Source organism: Dermochelys coriacea, chromosome 9 (genome assembly GCF_009764565.3).
Source record: "Dermochelys coriacea isolate rDerCor1 chromosome 9, rDerCor1.pri.v4, whole genome shotgun sequence".
Taxonomy (NCBI): domain Eukaryota; kingdom Metazoa; phylum Chordata; order Testudines; family Dermochelyidae; genus Dermochelys; species Dermochelys coriacea.
In genome coordinates, this window is record NC_050076.1 from 102,625,956 (window position 1) to 102,643,810 (window position 17,855).

The window sequence follows — 17,855 nt, forward strand, 5'->3', positions numbered from 1 at the left end:
ATGAGCCCAAGTCAGCTGGCAGGGGCCATCCAGGGATGTCTAATTGCAGTGTAGACACGCCCTAACTGGACTTCATGTTCAGAGAACATGTGTTATTGTGGAGAGGTCATCATAGGATAAACAAGGGCACAGCCTATGCAAATTGCACAACTAAGCCGTAAAAACAATGAGCTCTCACTGCAGGAGGAAACAGGGAGAAGGAAGCAGCTTCTTAGGGGGTTGTAATAAACTATAGTGGGGGTGAGAAATGATCATGAGAAAATCCTGCTGCCTACATCCTGCAGTTTCTATAGGATTGCTCCCATGAATAAACAAGTGGGCTTTGGGTCTGATCATGCTCCCAGTGTCGTCATTCACTTAAAGGAGATGAGTTCCTGCTTGCAATCAAAGCCTCTGCCAATGCAAGGCTAGGGAGACTGGAAGGTTTATAACTGACCAACTGCCCCCCTGCCTCGCCCCAGTATTTCTGCAGCTTCCCCCCATGGCCACATTTATTGTTTGTGCACTGGAGCTTGTCAGAAAATGGAATTTCCATCCTTGGGGAAATCCCAGCATTTGGAAAGTTGTTTTTGTCCTAAATTGGGACTTTGACATTTTTGTGGAATAGAAATTCACAAAAATTTTGATTCAGAAAGTTCAGAAGAACTTTATCAAAGCATTTCGTTTTTCTAATACGATACATCAAAACAAGAAGGTTGGAATGAAATGAACTGAGAAAGTCAAAGTGAAATACTCCATTTCTATTTCGAATCTTTATGACACATTCCAGCAAAACCCGTAGCGTAAAATGAAAAGGCATTTTCCAATGGAAAACTGCTCCAACAACTTTTTTTTTTTTTTAAACCAGCTCTATTGTACATTGTAGGCAGATGAGGTCCTGAAACATAAGACCTTGTATCAGAGGCCCGGTATGAGGCCTAAGGTCTGAGCTAAAGTAACGGTCAAGACTTTGCTGATATAGAACGAAGTTAAGCTGTGAGCAAGAGGGAGGCCCTGCTCACAGAATCTGGCATGAAGAGGGCTGATGCTGCAAACACACACATACCTAAAAGGTCCCGGGCACAAGTGATGTAAATACGTGCCAGGATGGTACTAGAACACTCCAGCACAAGCACATTCCCCCTCAGATAACAGGAACATGCTGCCCAATCCCAAAGATAGGGTTAAGAGGATAATATGATGGATAGGGTTGTTTTGATTGAACCAACATGTACAAGGTGAGAGGCGGCACCTTGACAATGTAGAGGAGTTTGCACCTCAATACGTCAGGAGTGATGTGTAACTTGTTTGTACCTGTGTATAAGAACGCATCCGTGGGGAGTTGTCTTGGTCTGGCTTAGGGGGCAGTGGTAAATCCCGCCACTGACCAAGCCGGTCCATTGTCAGGGAGCACATATGTACTAGCAGAACTGTAGACATCTGATCCGGGGAGCTGGAGACTGTGTTTCGTTTGGCAATAAACCTGGCCAAGTGCCTTCGTACCTTATTGGAGTCTGTGGTCATTGTGGGTTCTCTCGGGGTCTGCTATGTCAGTTATCCGCGGAGAACCAGGGCAGCTCACAGGGAGAACACATGCATGCAGCCGACTGTTATTAACATTGAACAGAGCAGAGCACCACACCAGTGTTCCTGACAACATGCATTATCTGCGATATAGTTTTCTAGGCAGCTGTCTTGACTTAACCTCAAGTACTAGTTCTCCAGTGAGATCTTTCTTCATTGTAACGCTCTCTGGGGCTATGTTTACACTAGGAGCTAAGGGGAGTGATTCCCCTGCTCATGTGCAGATACTTGAACTAGTTCTCATCAAGCTAGCATGTGTATAAACAGGAGTGTAGCCACGATCGTCTGATATCTTCCTTAAGTATTAGGCACAGAGCCTGGGCCCTGGTCTTCTCTCAGGTATTTCAGAGGTGGCCCTGTGTCACTGAGGTAGAACGCCAGAGACTAACAAATTTATTAGAGCATGAGCTGTAGCTCACGAAAGCTTATGCTCTAATAAATTTGTTAGTCTCTGGGGTGCCACAAGTACTCCTTTTCTTTTTGCGAATACAGACTAACACGGCTGCTACTCTGAAACCTGAGGTAGAACGGTCTCCATCACTTTCATAAGCTGGATGAAATAGCTCTGGTCTAACTGTCAAACATACAAAACTCTCTATCAAAAGGAGTCTGTCTCGGGGTTTTCTAGGAATACACACACTTTTTCCCCTTTCTGAAACAAAATGTCACTATCAACTTTTAAAGAATTGAAATAAACTTTAAAAAAAGCCTCAAGCCCCCCTCTTCCTAACCTTTTATTTATATAAGCCACCAAGTACGTTCCACCTGATTTTCCTCGAGCACTTGAAATGTTCTGTGCAAATGTGCAGCTCAGGAGTGTCTCATTAACCCAACACAACAAGTTCGACTAATACAAGGGAGGAGTTAAAATTGCATGAAAAATACAAACTGGGAGTTACAAACCTAAACTCTGTGGCAATGCACACAATTCATCACTAGCCTAATGGGAGTGGAAATGTTTCAGAGCTGTGAATAATGGGAACAAGGGAGTCATTCTTCACAGAAATATAACAGAGTATGAATATTCAGTAATATAATGACTGGAGTGTCAAATATTGAGAGTGCCCAGATGAGTCCCCCAGCCCTTGCTAACAGTGACATATTTCAATTATTAGCAAATTTTTTCCTGTTGAATCAGTCTCTGTCATTTTCTTCAGTAAAATTTGGGTGCTACTGCATATGGAAACCACCCATATCCCCATTAGTTACATGAAAACTGCTTTGAAAAGCAGGCAGATGTGAAAAACAAGCTTTGTGGACAAGGGGGAAGAGCAATAGATGTGAGATATCTCAGTTTTAGTAAGGCTTTCAATACTGTCTCACATGACCTCATGAGCAAACTAGGGAAATACAGTCTACACAAACTATAAGATGGATGCACAACTGATTGAAAAATCATATTCAGAGAGAAAATGATCCACAGTCAAGCTGGAAGGGCATCGAATGGGGTTCTACAGGGGTCTGTCCTGGGTCTGGTTTTATCCAATATCTTCATCAATGATTTGGATAATGGCATACAGAGTAGACTTATAAAATTTGCAGACGATACCAAGCTGGGAGGGGTTGCAAGTGCTTTGGAGGACAGGATTAGAATTCAAAATGATCTTGAGAAATTGGAGAAATGACCTGAAGTAAATAGGATGAAATTCAATAAGGACATGCAAAGTACTCCACTGAAGAAGGAACAATCAGTTGCACGCATACAGAATGGGAAATGACAGTCTAGGAAAGAGTACTGCAAAACAGGATCTGTGGGCTGTGAGTGTATCACAAGCTAAATATGAGTCAACAGTGTAACAATTGCAAAAAAAAGCAAACATCATTCTGGGATGTATTAGCAGGAGTGTTGTAAGCAAGACACGAGTAGTAATTCTTCCGCTCTATTCATCACTGATAAGGCCTCAACTGGAGTATTGTGTCCAGTTCCAGGCAACACACTTTGGGAAAAGTGTGGACAAATTGTAAAAAGTCCAGAGGAGAGCAACAAAAATGACTAAAGGTCTAGAAAACCTGGCCTACAAGGAAAGAGTAAAAAAAAAAAAATAGGTTTGCTTAGTCTGGAGAAGAGAAGACTGACAGGGGACGATTACAGTCTTCAAGTACATAAAAGGTTGTTAGAAAGAGTACGGAGATAAATAGTTCTCCTTATCTATAAGGAAAGGACAAGAACTAATGGGCTTAAATTGTAGCAAGGGAGGTTTAGGTTAGACATTAGGAAAATCTTCCTATCAGGCTAGTTAAGCACTGGAACAAACTACCTGGAGAAGTTATGGAATCTCTGTCTTTAGAGGGTTTTAAGAGCAGGTTGGACAAACACCTGCCAAAGATGGTCTAGATAATCCTTGGTCCTGCCTCAGTGCAGGGGACTGGACTAGATGACCTGTTGAGGTCTCTTCCAGTCCTACATTACTATGAAAAGAGAAGGGCTGTCTATCACATAGCAAGTATTTCAGCTGATCTGACATATTAAAACACCCTCATTACATGATCTTACAGGACATTATATTCATGCTTGTTCTTCACCAACAGCATAAAAAGCAAGCTATAACCAATAGCCCGTATTGCCTTGGCTAGTCTTTATGCTTTTATCTTATGTAAACTGACAGCAACTTCTGTCCACTCTTCTCTTTGTGAGATACCTGCACTTACAAAATATTCCCATCCAAGTCAACGGCACTGCTCGTCTGAGCAAGAGTTGACCAAGGTGAGTAAGGGTTGCACAATGTAGCTCTTCAATAAAATAAAATTCAGAACTAAAATGCCAGAGGCAGAAATCAGCCATTAATACCCACTGCACAGTACAATATTTATCCCTTTCTCACCCTTCAGTCACCGGGATTATGGACAAGTCTGTGAAAAGAAAATCATTCAGATAGACCTCCAGAGGTGCCTAGGCCTCATGGTTCCCCTCTCTACATAGGTGAATATCCAGTTCTAGGTGCAAAGATTCCCATTGCCCCCAGCAGGGTCAGAGGTGCAAGGGGCCTGCGGGAGAAGTTTGTTGTCCTCCCTCCTACCCCTACATTCCATCACAAACAATCAGAACGGTATTTAAAAAACAGGGGGAACCATCTTCCCCCATACTCTGAAACCATCAGCACGTCTAACACAAGCACCTGCGTTCTGTACCATAGTCTGGATTCACCCAGAGAAACGGCAGGGCACGCCCCAGTGACTCCTGAGGACAGAATTTGGCTGACTGTGGCAGTGATCACAGGGGAAGAACTAAAAGTAGCACAATGGCATTTTGTAATTGAAAAGATGAGGTAGATGTGCCATCTGAAATAAGGGTTTGTACTTCCCTTCCTGTAGGCTCCTGTTATCTAATCTATCTAGCCACAGGACTTAATCCTCCAACGCAGTAGAATCCGAGTGCCTTCCACATAAAATTATCATCAACAGCAAAGTCCCTAGCAGACTTCATGGAGTCGCAGTATAGAAGAGATGAGGGGATAAATACATCTTTGATGCATCATCCCTTTCTCTCCAGTGGAGTTATATCGGAGATGAATTTGCCAGAAGCTGTTTATAATTCATCACCACAATGAATAGTGTCTATGCCTCTTCTTAAATATAATTTTATTTTCTGCACTTTCTGTGGGACAAACGGGCGAGCAGACCTTTATTGCATGTTCTGTCTGTGAGGAATTACACACATCCGTGTACACAGATAAATTACAACTTTGTTTTTATTTGACTGCTGATAAGAAAAGAGATTAATACACATAATTCCACTACAATTGGCAGAAAAACATGTGAAAATATTGGAATAAATTCTCTGGTATGCTGGGCTTCTTTGCACTGTTCTAGCGACACAGGTCAGCAATAACTCTGGTGTGAATGGCTAATTAACTGGTTACAGCTCCTTTGCATTGCCAGACTTCAGTAAAACAGCTAGATATGTAATCTGGCCCATTATTGTTACTCCACAGGATCGGACTACAGGTTTCCCCATGCCCCAGTTGAAGAGATTTTATTTGCTTGTTGAAGTTGAGTTCGCTTTGCATTGTGACATTTCCTCAAATCAGTCATTGTTACATTTGGGTTGTCCAGGTGATTTCAAGGGACACATCTTCAGAAATTCAGGTCCTTTCACATTCCTGGGGGTGATTATCCAAATCTTCTGACACCAATACAAACCCAGAACATTTTGGCTCCATCAGCCTTTGTGCAATAATTAATTTGTCCATATTATCTCAACCCAATAATCCTGTCATTTGCTACCTCTCCACATTGGGGGTGACATCTGGCCCTTCCTTAGCTGACATGTCCAGAAGAAACATTTGCAAGGTAGTATTGTAATGCAGCTTGATGGAGTGTGGACATCGTCCTGGAATGACGTAGCCAGGGAACACATGAAGCTACTGCCACATACCTCATGGAGGGGCCACCCAGACCACAGCAACATGGTTCAGAGAGAAGGGGGCTTTGTCAGTGCCCAGGCCAATCAACACATCAACTGAAGCATTGGCCAACAGAAGACCAGCCACACAAGATGCCCAAACTCATCATGGACATCCATTAGTCGTGAATGGCGGGGGGGGGGCGGAAATTCCCTACTCTTGGTGATGTGGGCATTCTTCATGCCTGGATTCTTCTTTAAAGAACTGTTTTAAACCTGGGTTAAAGTACCAGGTTTGGCCCCTGTAGTTCCAGGTCTTGGGTACAAGTCTGCTGACCTAGGGCAGCTGAAACTGGCTTTTGTTGCCATGTGGACAGGGCTTTACAAAAGGTGTCTCAGAGTTCTGGTAGATCCTGCTAGGCCATCTCAGTACACAGTACACAGTCCCAACATGGCAAGCGTCTGCAGAGTGGTTACTTCCAAAACAGAAACTTGACAGAAAGATTGGGCTTGCTAAGATTCAACTGAGCCCTTTCAATGTGCAGTCTGCATTCCAAATCAGCACTGATAGGCATTGTAACGTTCCAGAATATGCACCTTTTAAAAATGTATTTAATCAAGAGAAACCCAGCCACTTGCACTGATTTAAGTGTCTGATCATTTACAATGCTCAGCTTCCACTAGAAAGATAGAGATTCAGAAGACATAAGATATCTACTTGGTATAGCCCATACCTTGGAAAGCACATATGAACTGGTTTCTGGAAGCATAGTGCAAACGCTGCAGCACTGCTATTTAATCAGTTCCATGTACCATGATTATGAAGGTTTAATGGTGTACAGACAGTACCGTGTTTAACTGAACCTTGTATACACAGAGCATTCCAATCTGAAGGACACTGCAAAGATGTGTGGGATTTCTTGCAAACAGAGACCAGAGGCTTTGAAACATGTCATCTCAAGGTGGAAGAATAATGTTAGATATCTTCACTTAGAATTATAGATAATCATACATGGCAAATGATATTGCTGGAAATCCTTCAGGAAGAGCTACTATGTATTACAAAACATCTGACAAGAGGCTGTAGATCAATTTGACACAAACATTTGATGGTTAATTTTCATTTTAACCCTGTAAATGGTTCAGGTCCAAAGTTCTAAGTTTATTAATTGTACCTTTGCAGAATTAGATCAATTAACCTCAGACCTTTTGGCTCTGTTACGGTATTTTGCATCTCATTTAAACTTACCATTATTTAATTGTTTGTATTACTGTAGTACCTAGTAGCTCTAGTCATGACCCAGGACCCCATTGTGTTAGGTGCCATACATGGGTACACAGGTTAAGTTATTTTTTCTTATGGCGTATAGTAGGAAGAGAGCTTGAGACATAAGCCATTGTATCAGAGGCCTGGTACAAGGCAGGACCTGCTCACAGAAACTGGCAAGAACAGGGCTGATATTGCAGAAATATACATTCGTAAGAAGTGCTAGGCACAGAGCACTCACGTAAACACATCCCGATATCAAGTGGTACCAGAACATCCCACTATCAAGGATGGTACAAAAAACATTCCCCAAGAATAACAGGAATACACTGACCGCTCCTAAAAGATAAGGTCAGGATGACAGTACATAACTTGTTCGTATCAGGGTATAAAGACATATCTCAGAGGGAGTATCTTCATCCAGCCAAGGGGGAAATGGAAAGTCCCACCATTCACTGAGCTGTGTCCAGTGTCATGGGCATACATGTCTTAGTATTCTCATAGGTGCTATTACCATGCTTTGTCAACAATTAACCTGGCCGGGTGCCTTTGTACGTTAACGGATCTTGTGGTCATTGGGCAGTTCACTTGAGGTCTGCTGTGCTGGCTGTCTGCGCAGAGCTGGGGCAGCACTCAGAATGAACTTACACATGCAGTTGAACATCTAACCACACTGGTGACCCCGACTACTGATCTGGTAAGTAAGCGAGCTGTCCTCTGTAGGAATCTCGATCTAACATGACAGAAAACCACGAGCTAGAAATCCCCATCACCCCTCTCTGCAAATCCTCACAGAGTGTAATAAGGTATGGACATGCTAGGTTGCTAGCAAAAAAGGTCCACATGAATGTTAAAGATATAGTGGGGAAGGAATGTGGAAAGAAATCTGTAAGGCTAAGGCAAAAAATTTTAGCCTTAAAAGTAATATATTGCAAACTATAACCATGGCTGTTAAATGGTTAACACAACATGCCACAAAATTCACAAATGTTGTTGGGAAGACATTATGTTGTTGTTAGCTTTTGTTATGCAATGTTCTGTGCAGAGGCAGTGGAGAGGAAGCTGTTTGAGAAGCAGGAGAGATTCTGCTCAGTGCCTTGATCTCTGATTTGAGTCAGTGTTCAAGCTGGAGTTACTCACTGGGAACTGGTGCTGGGCTGAAATTCTGGAGAGAAGAGATTACTCTACAGGCTGTTTGTTCCCCATTGGGCTGGTGTATGTGTGTAAAGAAAACAAGTGACACTTAGAAATACCCAGACTTCAAATCACTGATACCTCCTCCACTGGAAAGCCAACCTGCAAGGGTACCAATATCAAGCAGAGGGTCACACTAGTTCCAGAAATGGACACTGGTGTCAGAAGAAAAGACAACACTATAGTGTGACTATTTCTAGCAAGGGGTTAATTTTGATCGGCTGACATTTCTCTTTTATATGCCTAAGTGCTTCCAATTAGCTGGCTGTAACCCACACATAAAATTGTTTTGCTGGCTAAGTTGCAATTTTTGTGTCCGACCAAACTTGCTAAACTAGTATTATAATGTGCTGAGCAAACAGAGGGGGAAAAAAAAATCTGATCTTGGTATAAAGACAATGAGACTGATTAACAGACAGCATCAGGTTTGCCTTTGCATTAGAATGGCTTGTTAATGCTGCACACCATGAACTGATGGAAACAGACCTTTTCACATTTGCAATCTTACTGGGAATCACAAAGAGGGTGACTTCATTCCTGAACAGATATCTGCCCATTGAAGACTAGAGGAATAGTGATGGCAACAATCTCATCAGCAACTCGGCTACGTTTGTCTTGTTGGTTTTTTAGTAAGTTAGGCATTTCAGGGTACATGGGCGCTACTGGCAATGAATGTGCTGCTATATATATGTGTAGGTGTGTAAAGAAAATGCAGATTTCTGCAAGGAAATTTGCAGAGACATCCAGTCTGTAACTCCTGAGATGTTTGCATTCAGGTTTCAGTTCTAGCCCACCTCCATTCAACACCTAGGTAACATGTTACCCAAACCAGGACTATCTAACATCGCAGGGAGCTTGAATATTTGAAGAGCATTATTCAAATGAGTAGCACTATTCATTGTGCATTAATTATACTGATCTCTTAAGAATTCCCAACAACACTCTGAGGTTTGATAGGTTGCCGTCCAAAGATCAGGTATTATTAGAATTACTGATCAGTTGGTAACCCCAACATGTGCGGTTGCAACACTCGCACTTAGAAAAAGCTTTTGAATCTGCCATAGTTTTATTAACACAGTTAGCAAGATCACAAACAATCCAACTCAACAAAGTAGGTAGAGGCAATACAAGCAACTGAATATCCATATACTCTCACCATCCCGTGCCAAAGTGTCAGTCACCCTCATCATCCCAGTGGTCCTCATCCTGGCATCTGCCAAGGCACACGGGCCGGAAGACAGCTTTTATGACATGTAATTCTGGCGCTCACTATGTCTCTGCCTATTCAGTAGGCCTTTTTCTTATCTGTATTTCCTCAAGCTAATGTCCGGGCTCCTCTCTCCCATAGGTTTCGAATCCTTCTATCTCAGGTTCATTAGCATATATGTCCATTAGTTACCATAGCAATCTTGTGGTCAGACATCTACTGATGTTCCTAATTTTAAAATACCTCAAAGTGATCTAAACTGACATTTTGTGGTTACCTGTCAGCCGTTTAGTCATCACAGCATTCTAACTGGGATATCTTATGAGCTAAGGTTATTTCTGGTTAGCTGCTTATGCTAAGAAGACTTTTTCGGCCTGGTTTAGCTAACCTATTGTTGCACAGGCTTAAGGCCTGTAAGATCTTTGCTTTACTTTACTTTAATTTACACCTGTGCCTTACCTAGCAAATACCTATGCATATAGGCTATAGTACGGACCTCTATTTTAGTCTTTTTTGCTTAACAAGACAACAGACTGATAGCACAAGAATATAAATGCCATATCACATACCAAACAAGATAGGCTAACACTCAGGCATACAAACAACATGCAAAGGACAATGGCAGGAGATGGCAAAAATTACTAATTCCCCACGATTGCTCCATAACCAGCTTGAGATATGGACTCCACCCATGACTGCCAACTACCTGCTCTGCTGGATGGAATATCAGGAGTTCTGAACTGCAAATTCATCAAGATTTTAAACAGATTCAGGAAGCCTTGGTAGACTGGATGCCTGCAGAAGGGTTTATTCCGGTCGGGGGGATCTCAGTGAGGTGGTGAGAAGAACTAAAGCAGTACAGACACAAGAGAGAAGAGGAGGACATGCCTCGGAGACAATCTGAGGATTAAGTTTACATGGAGGTCCCAAACGGAATAAGGACAATATGTGTTGTGTACAAACCTCTTCATAAACATCAAGTTGTATTCAATGGTTTGAAAAACCTCTATTCCTCTCAGGGTGATGAAGCGGGGCTGGTAAGTCTAAAGTTTTGACATTGACGATGTATTAAGGTAAATTCTTTTGAGTAATTGCAAAGGGTGATTTTCCCATTAGAAAGAAAATGAGGTAAAATGTATTTTAGAAAAACTGAGTTACATGCAGGCTCTCTTCCTTGTTCTAGTCTATGGCTCGTTCATGGGGAGAAGGGAATGTGGTACAGTACGTGAAGCTGTGATTATTTTGCTTTTAAGAGCTCAAACTTACGTAAATCCACATTTCTCAGGTTTCCCTGGGCTGAGATATTAATAGGGATTCTGGCGGTTTTTGTGCTCCTATTGTTTTCCAGGAATCCGGTCTCTCTTGATATAACCCTGAGCCATGAGCTAGGCTTTCAGTCCTTTCTGTGTATGCTACAGATGCTGTGAGCATGGCTGGTTTGTGCCTCGCTAAGGAACAGAATTTTTAAAAATGAAAGTAATTTTGCGTGGATGTTATTTGTCCTCTTGGGTTTTTTTATTTTGATTCTTTCGAGACTACGTGCGAAGGCAAACGCTAACCCAAGTTTCAGTGTTAATGAGAGACGCCAGAGAGAATAGGATAATGACATTCTAGAAGGACCAGAACGATTCTAGAGGGAGCAGAATATTCTAGAAGCTTGTGGAATGGCATTTCAGCCAAAGGACTTTACCTCCACATTGGGTTAGAAAAGTGAAAAGAAGGTGCTTCTTCCTTCGTTAATGGGTGAGTTGTCTTAGCTTACGCAGCAGTGAGATCACCCATGATCTGGGCTCTGTCTTCTATCCTGTGTGTGTGTCATGAACAGTTAGGCACAAAGCCCAGATATGCTGGTTAGAGACAGAGCAGTGCCCTCTACGTTATGGCCTTGCTCCCGCATAGAGCAGGTATGGAGTATTGCTTGTAGTGCACAAATAGTTCCTGAATGCCCAGGAGGAATAAAGCTCCTTCACTGGCCTCAGAGCAGCCCTCAAGCCATGTCCTGCTGAACTTTCTCAGAGTGTAAACCAACCTGTCAGTGCAGAATACCAGCTCCCAGGGTCATATCCCAGCCCAGCCTGCTGCGAACAACTGTTAGTGGGGTCTGTGAGCAAGACCTGCCAGATCTGGGGTTCAATCCCTCTATTGCTCCCAGGCATTGGAAGCTCCACACACAGGGTCCCTTCCTCAGATGCTGCCCCATTCACACAGCTACAAGACCTTAAAGCACTGAAGGAAACCTCAACACATCACATGTGCTTTGGATCCACAGCGAAAGATACTGGACTCTTTGCTAGCCTGTATAGCAACACCTCCTTTGAGGAGGCAGTCTCAAAAGTACAGTTTCTTCAGCACTATGGAAGACATCACTCAGTCTACCTGATCTCATCAGCTCCAACTCAGTGGCTGAGTTCCATTCCCTGAACACAGCGACTGCGAACCTGGTGAAGAACCATCTCTCAACAGCTCATCACCTCCTCCTGGGTTGTGGACCTTTTCCCATTTCGGTTGCAAACCAGGATGCAATGCTGGTGGCATCTAATGCTGATCTTCATGCTCCTGGATCTTTCCAACACATTTAATATTGCCGAATGTGAGATGGTGCTGGTGCACCCCAGGGACCTGGCAGGGATGAAGGTAAGTGCATGGAGCTTGTTCACACCTTTCCTCTCAGAACAGTCCCTGAGCAGGATAAAGGGCACAAGGGCACCTCCACCCATAGATTCCTCAAGACTTGGGGTTCTGTGGGGCTCTGTCCTCTCTCCCATAAACTCTAACACAAGCCAAATTCCTATAACTCAAACATTCACCTGCAATTTCTTTTGCATTTTGCCAAAAAGTTTGTTATTTTTGGACTTCCATTCAATAGGCAATTAGTGGGACCATCCATGTACGGGGCAGTGCATCTCCCAGGTGGTGGAGAGGCAGGAAAACCCACAGAGGCTACTTCTCTGAATGGCTGCAGCAGCCCTCCACAGTCCCAACAGAGCCCTGCCATGAGGGAGAACCAGATGGTCCATGCCACAGCCAGGCTTCCAGCCTTGCTCCAGCCCCAGCTGCAAAAGTTGCAATTTCTCATGTCCTGGGAGCCAGTGCAGAACTGGGCTCCGGCCACATAGGGAGCTGCACTCCATGTGCAGTCCCTAAATCCATCCCCCTCTTTGTGCATTGGTTCCACTGAGGGAGCAGGCTATGGGAACGGGGAGATGGGGCCCTCTGTATCCATAGAGAGAGGGGCTAGACTTGTCCATAAATTACTAGACTGATGTGGTTTGAATGGGAAGCTGTTTGGAGCTGAGCAACTTACTCTGAGGAGAGATAACTGCAATAGCGTCTTGTCTCTTCTATGTTAGGCCTTTAACATCCACTTAGAATAGTGCAGCTGGATTTATGGAGCATTACTGTGGAAATCTCAGTGCTCCATAGGGCCTGGCTGAGTGAATGAGTGAATTCACCAAAAATATGTGAACTGAAGTCCAACATAAAACCCTACGATCTGTAACAAACCCTCAGTTATTTCAGTCACTTTCAGTTAGAGATGCCACATCCTTGGGAGGGAACATGGCCTAGTGGATGGATCTCAGGAGACCTGGATTCTATGCCTGCCTCTACCACTGGCCTGCTGGATGACATTTCACCTCCCTGTCTCAGTTTCCCCAGCTATATAACAACAATACTGACCTCCCTTGTAAAGTGCTTTGAGAGCTACTCTAGAAACGTGCTATGTAAGAGCTAGGTGTTATTACATTCAGAGAGTTTACTGTCTGATACTGCACTCCAGTGCTGTACGTCAGCAATAGGCCAACCCAAACACACCCCCACACTCACCTGGGTTTGTGATGACAGTAGGATAGCTCCACAAGGGTGAAACTGGAGTGATTTGTGATGTCATCCAAACCCTGAGGCGCTCTCTCTCTCTCTCTCTCGGAGAGCAATTCTACAGTTTTCCTTTGTTGTGTTAAATACACTTGAAGGTTATTACAAAAGAATCTTATATGAAACTCCCCACTGCTCCTTATGTGACATTTATGGACAAACATTTTTGCATCTTGAGAAAATATATACGGCAATAAAAGGGGATAGCTTTTCATTCTATTCTCTGTGCAAATTCTGCCTCTTAAAAATTAGACAAACAGACTTTTAAACTACCCCCTGTTTAATCAATACATGCTCTAGACCATCACTGCCACAACTGATGGTTCATATCAGGATGGAGAGAGAAAGCTACACAACAACACTTGCTTGAGGGAGGAGGATAACATGTGTAACTCGTTTGTCTGGCTAAGATGTAGAATGCCTTACCTGCTCCCCACCCTCTTAATGAGATGCCAAACTTAGCTTGTGCACATGCAATGTAAGATCAGGATCTGCATGGGTATTGGCTACAGAGGTGTCAAGAATGCAGATTAAAGACACCCAGATATTAATTTCCAAGCCCAGCATTAAACAATTAGAAAGGTATCAAATTAATATGGCACATATTACATGGGTTAAAAGCTGGCCGACTGATCAATCTCAAAATGTAATTGTAAACAGGGATTCGTCGAGTGGGTGTTTTCCAGTGGGGTTCCATAGGGATAGTTCTTGGCTCTACACTATTTACCATTTTTATTAATGACCCAGCAAAAAACAAAATCATCACAGATAAAGTTTGCAGATGACACACAAATTGAGAGAGCGGTAAATAAACAAGAGGACAGGTCACTGATGAGTGATCTGGATGACTCAAACTTGGGAAAAGCAAACAATATACATTGTAATATGGCTAAATGTAAATATATACATCTCGGAACAAAGAATGTTGGCCACACTTACACAGTGGGGGACTCTATCCTGAGAAGCAGAGACCCTGAAAGAGATGTGAGGGTACTGGTGGATAATCAACTAAACATGAGCACCTGGTAGGGTTAACGTGATCCTTAGATGTATAAACAGGGAAACTCAAGTAGGAGCAGAGAGGTTATTTTACATCTATATTTGGCACTGGTGAACCGCTGCTGGAATCCTGTGTCCACCTCTGGTGTCCACAGTTCAAGAAGGAGATTGATAAATTGGAGGGGTTCAGAGAAGAGCCATGCGAATGACGAAAGGATTAGAAAAACCTGCTTTATATGATAGACTCAAGGAGCTCAACTTACTTTGCTTAAGAAAGTCTTTTGATTGAGATTTGATTACAGTCCATAAGTAAAAAGAAAAGGAGTACTTGTGGCACCTTAGAGACTAACAAATTTATTTGAGCATAAGCTTTCGTGAGCTACAGCTCACTTCATCGGATGCCTCACGAAAGCTTATGCTCAAATAAATTTGTTAGTCTCTAAGGTGCCACAAGTCCTCCTTTTCTTTTTGCGAATACAGACTAACACGGCTGCTACTCTGAAACCAGTCCATAAGCATCTACCTGGGGAATAAATATTTAATAATGGGTTCTTCGGCGTAGCAGAGAAAGATCTAATATGACCAATAGGTGGAAGTTGAAACTAGACAGATTCAGAATGGAAATAAGATGTAAATGTTTAACAGTGAGGGTAATTAACCATTGGAACAGCTTACCAAGGGTCCTGGCAGATTCTCCATCACTGACCATGTTTAAATCAAGCCTGGATGTTGTTCTAAAAGCTCTGCATGAGGAATGATTTCGGGGCAGTTCTGTGGCCTATGCTATATGGGGCCAGAGGGATGGGGGGTCAGACCAACTGAGCACAATGGTCCCTTCTGGCCTTGGTATCTGTGACTCTATATAAACAGACACCTACTTTCTTCCGTTCCTGAGTCTCTGCTCCTAGCTTCCTCATGCTGAACCAGCCTCTGATTCTGCCTTCTCCCCATCCTTTATGGCTCGGGCCCCACTGCAAACTGCCTATACCCATCTCCCTTGAGGCGCCCTCTGTGCTGATGAGCACCACGCTGACATAAATTAAGGGGGGGAGGCACCTCATGCAAATTACTCATTGTAATCCACATGAATGCCACCATTATGTAGGCCTCCTCATCATTGACTTCAGTAAACCTCCCCTCGCCCTCAGATCCCTAAATGCGAAGCTGACTGGCGGTTTTCATGCACACCCTATATTTGCAAATTGTATATTTTCAAGTTAGAATATAACATATCTTATTGAAAAACTATAATCTACTCCCTTGGTTTTGGGCAAAAATCTAAGAATAGTTCTTCAGAAAGAGCAGATTTAATTTGTTTTCCTCATCAGCAAGGTGTAACGGCCCCGTGGAGTCCAACCCCTGCCACCACACACACTGGAGTGGCTCAGTTCTCTCTGTACCTAACAGCTGTTTCCTCCTCTGACAGGCTTCCCTGTTGCGAGCATTACTCCTAGCTTTATGACACTGTTTACCTCATTAGTTACCTCAGAACAACCAAACAATGAAAGCAGCCAGCTACCTATTTGTGAAGATCAAAAATTACTCACCAGCTCCTCAGTAATTGCAAAGAGGCAGGTTGTAGGACCCACACATGTTCACATGCTGACATATAACAATTATTTACTCTCTGATGATCATGTCTGCATATGCATTTACTAAGCAAACAAATCTGGTTGTGAGCCATTCATGGCAGAGTTGTTAGTTAACCTGCCTGTTTACCTGCGGCCCAATCCTGAAGGCAAACCTCATTTTGACCAAATTTCTTAAACACGACTAGGGATTTGGGGTACCTCCATTTCTGGGTACCAAATGTGAGAGACTGTGAAGGAGAATGTGCTGAGCACCCACACTCTGAAAATAAGCTTCTGCTAGGCCTGCAGAACCACTGGTCACTATTTGAAAATGACGGCTCTTGACTTTAATGTATGGCTTCTCAGCAGAGGAAGTGTGAATGGGGCTTCATGTCAATAAATCTGGTTATTTCATTCTGCAAACATTCTGGTGAGATGAATGTCATGTTCCTTTGTCCATAAATATAGCAACGTGATTAATTATAAGGTGCTGAAACAACAAACAACCTCTATACACAGAATAGATCAATACCAAGTGTGACAGGGTCAGGCCAGATGGATACAGAGCTGGGTGTGTGTGTGTAAGAATTTCTGGTAAATATTTATTCAAAAAGAAATCTTCTCAGCATTGTGGGGGGGGGGGCAAGGGGCTCAATTGGCAAAATAGACTTGATCCAAAAAGATTAAACCCAGTCCCCCACAATCAACAGCCTTCCCTGGCTCCCTCTCCCCAGAGCAGGATTTTTGGTATCAAACTCCAGGAGTTTAAAAATAATAAAGGCAGGGCAGGCACTGGACAGCAGGCAGATATATTAGTCCCAGGTTAAGTAGGTCCCTTTTCCATGGGTAAGGTAACAGGGGCAGTTCCAGAACAAGCAGGAACTTGCTGGAACCAATTAAGGCAGGCAGGCTAAGTAGGACACCTGGAGCCAATTAAGAAGAAACTGCTAGAATCAATTAGGACAGGCTGGCTAATCAGGGCACCTGAGTTTAAAAAGGACCTCGTTTCAGTTTGTGGGGTGAGTGCGAGGAGCTGGGAGCAAGAAGTGCTAGGAGCTGAGACTGAGAACGCGGACTGCTGGAGGACTGAGGAGCACAAGCATTATCAGACACCAGGAAGAAGGTCCTGCGGTGAGGATAAAGAAGGTGTTGGGAGGAAGCCATGGGGAAGTAGCCCAGGGAGTTGTAGCTGTCGCACAGCTGTTCCAGGAATCACTCTAGACAGCTGCAGTCCACAGGGCCCTGGGCTGGAACCCGGGGTAGAGGGTGAGCCCGGGTTCCCCCCAAACCTCCCAACTCCTGATCAGACACAGAAGGAGTTGACCTGGACTGTGGGTTCCACCAGAGCCACTTGGAACCAGACCCAGAAGGAGGCCGAGCTCCGACGAGCACCATACGCCCGGAGAGCTGGCCTCACAAAGGTGCCGAGGCACTGCTACGATTCACATTGCCCTAAGTCCTGCAAGTGCCTAAATGCACAGGGGAAAGGTTCCTAGGCGCCTACACTTCTGCCCGTGTCCACATGCACTGCCACCCCCTCCAGACACCTGCACCCTGATCTTCTGCGATGTGCCACCAATAGGGAAGACAGGCCTTTGCCCACCTATCTTGCATCGGGGGGGAGAGGGGCGTGCTCAAAGGCCACCTGGCAGGACGGGTCCCATTCAAAATCCAGCTGGTGGAAGAGGCGTCAGTGGCCACCCTAGAACTGTTTGCCCAGAGGTTAGAGCATTCACCTGGGATGAGGGTCAATGCCGCGCTCTGCCGGAAGGAGAGAGCCACTTGAAGCAGGCTTTCCCACCTCGGAGGAGGGTGCTCTGGCTGCTGAGCCATGGGACT

General features: G+C 43.9%; 1 protein-coding gene across 1 annotated transcript in view; it reads right to left on the reverse strand.

Moving 5' to 3' along the window:
- SLC6A14 (solute carrier family 6 member 14) overlaps positions 1-17,855 on the reverse strand; it is a 92,343-nt gene that overhangs the window by 37,436 nt on the left and 37,052 nt on the right. The window lies entirely within an intron of this gene.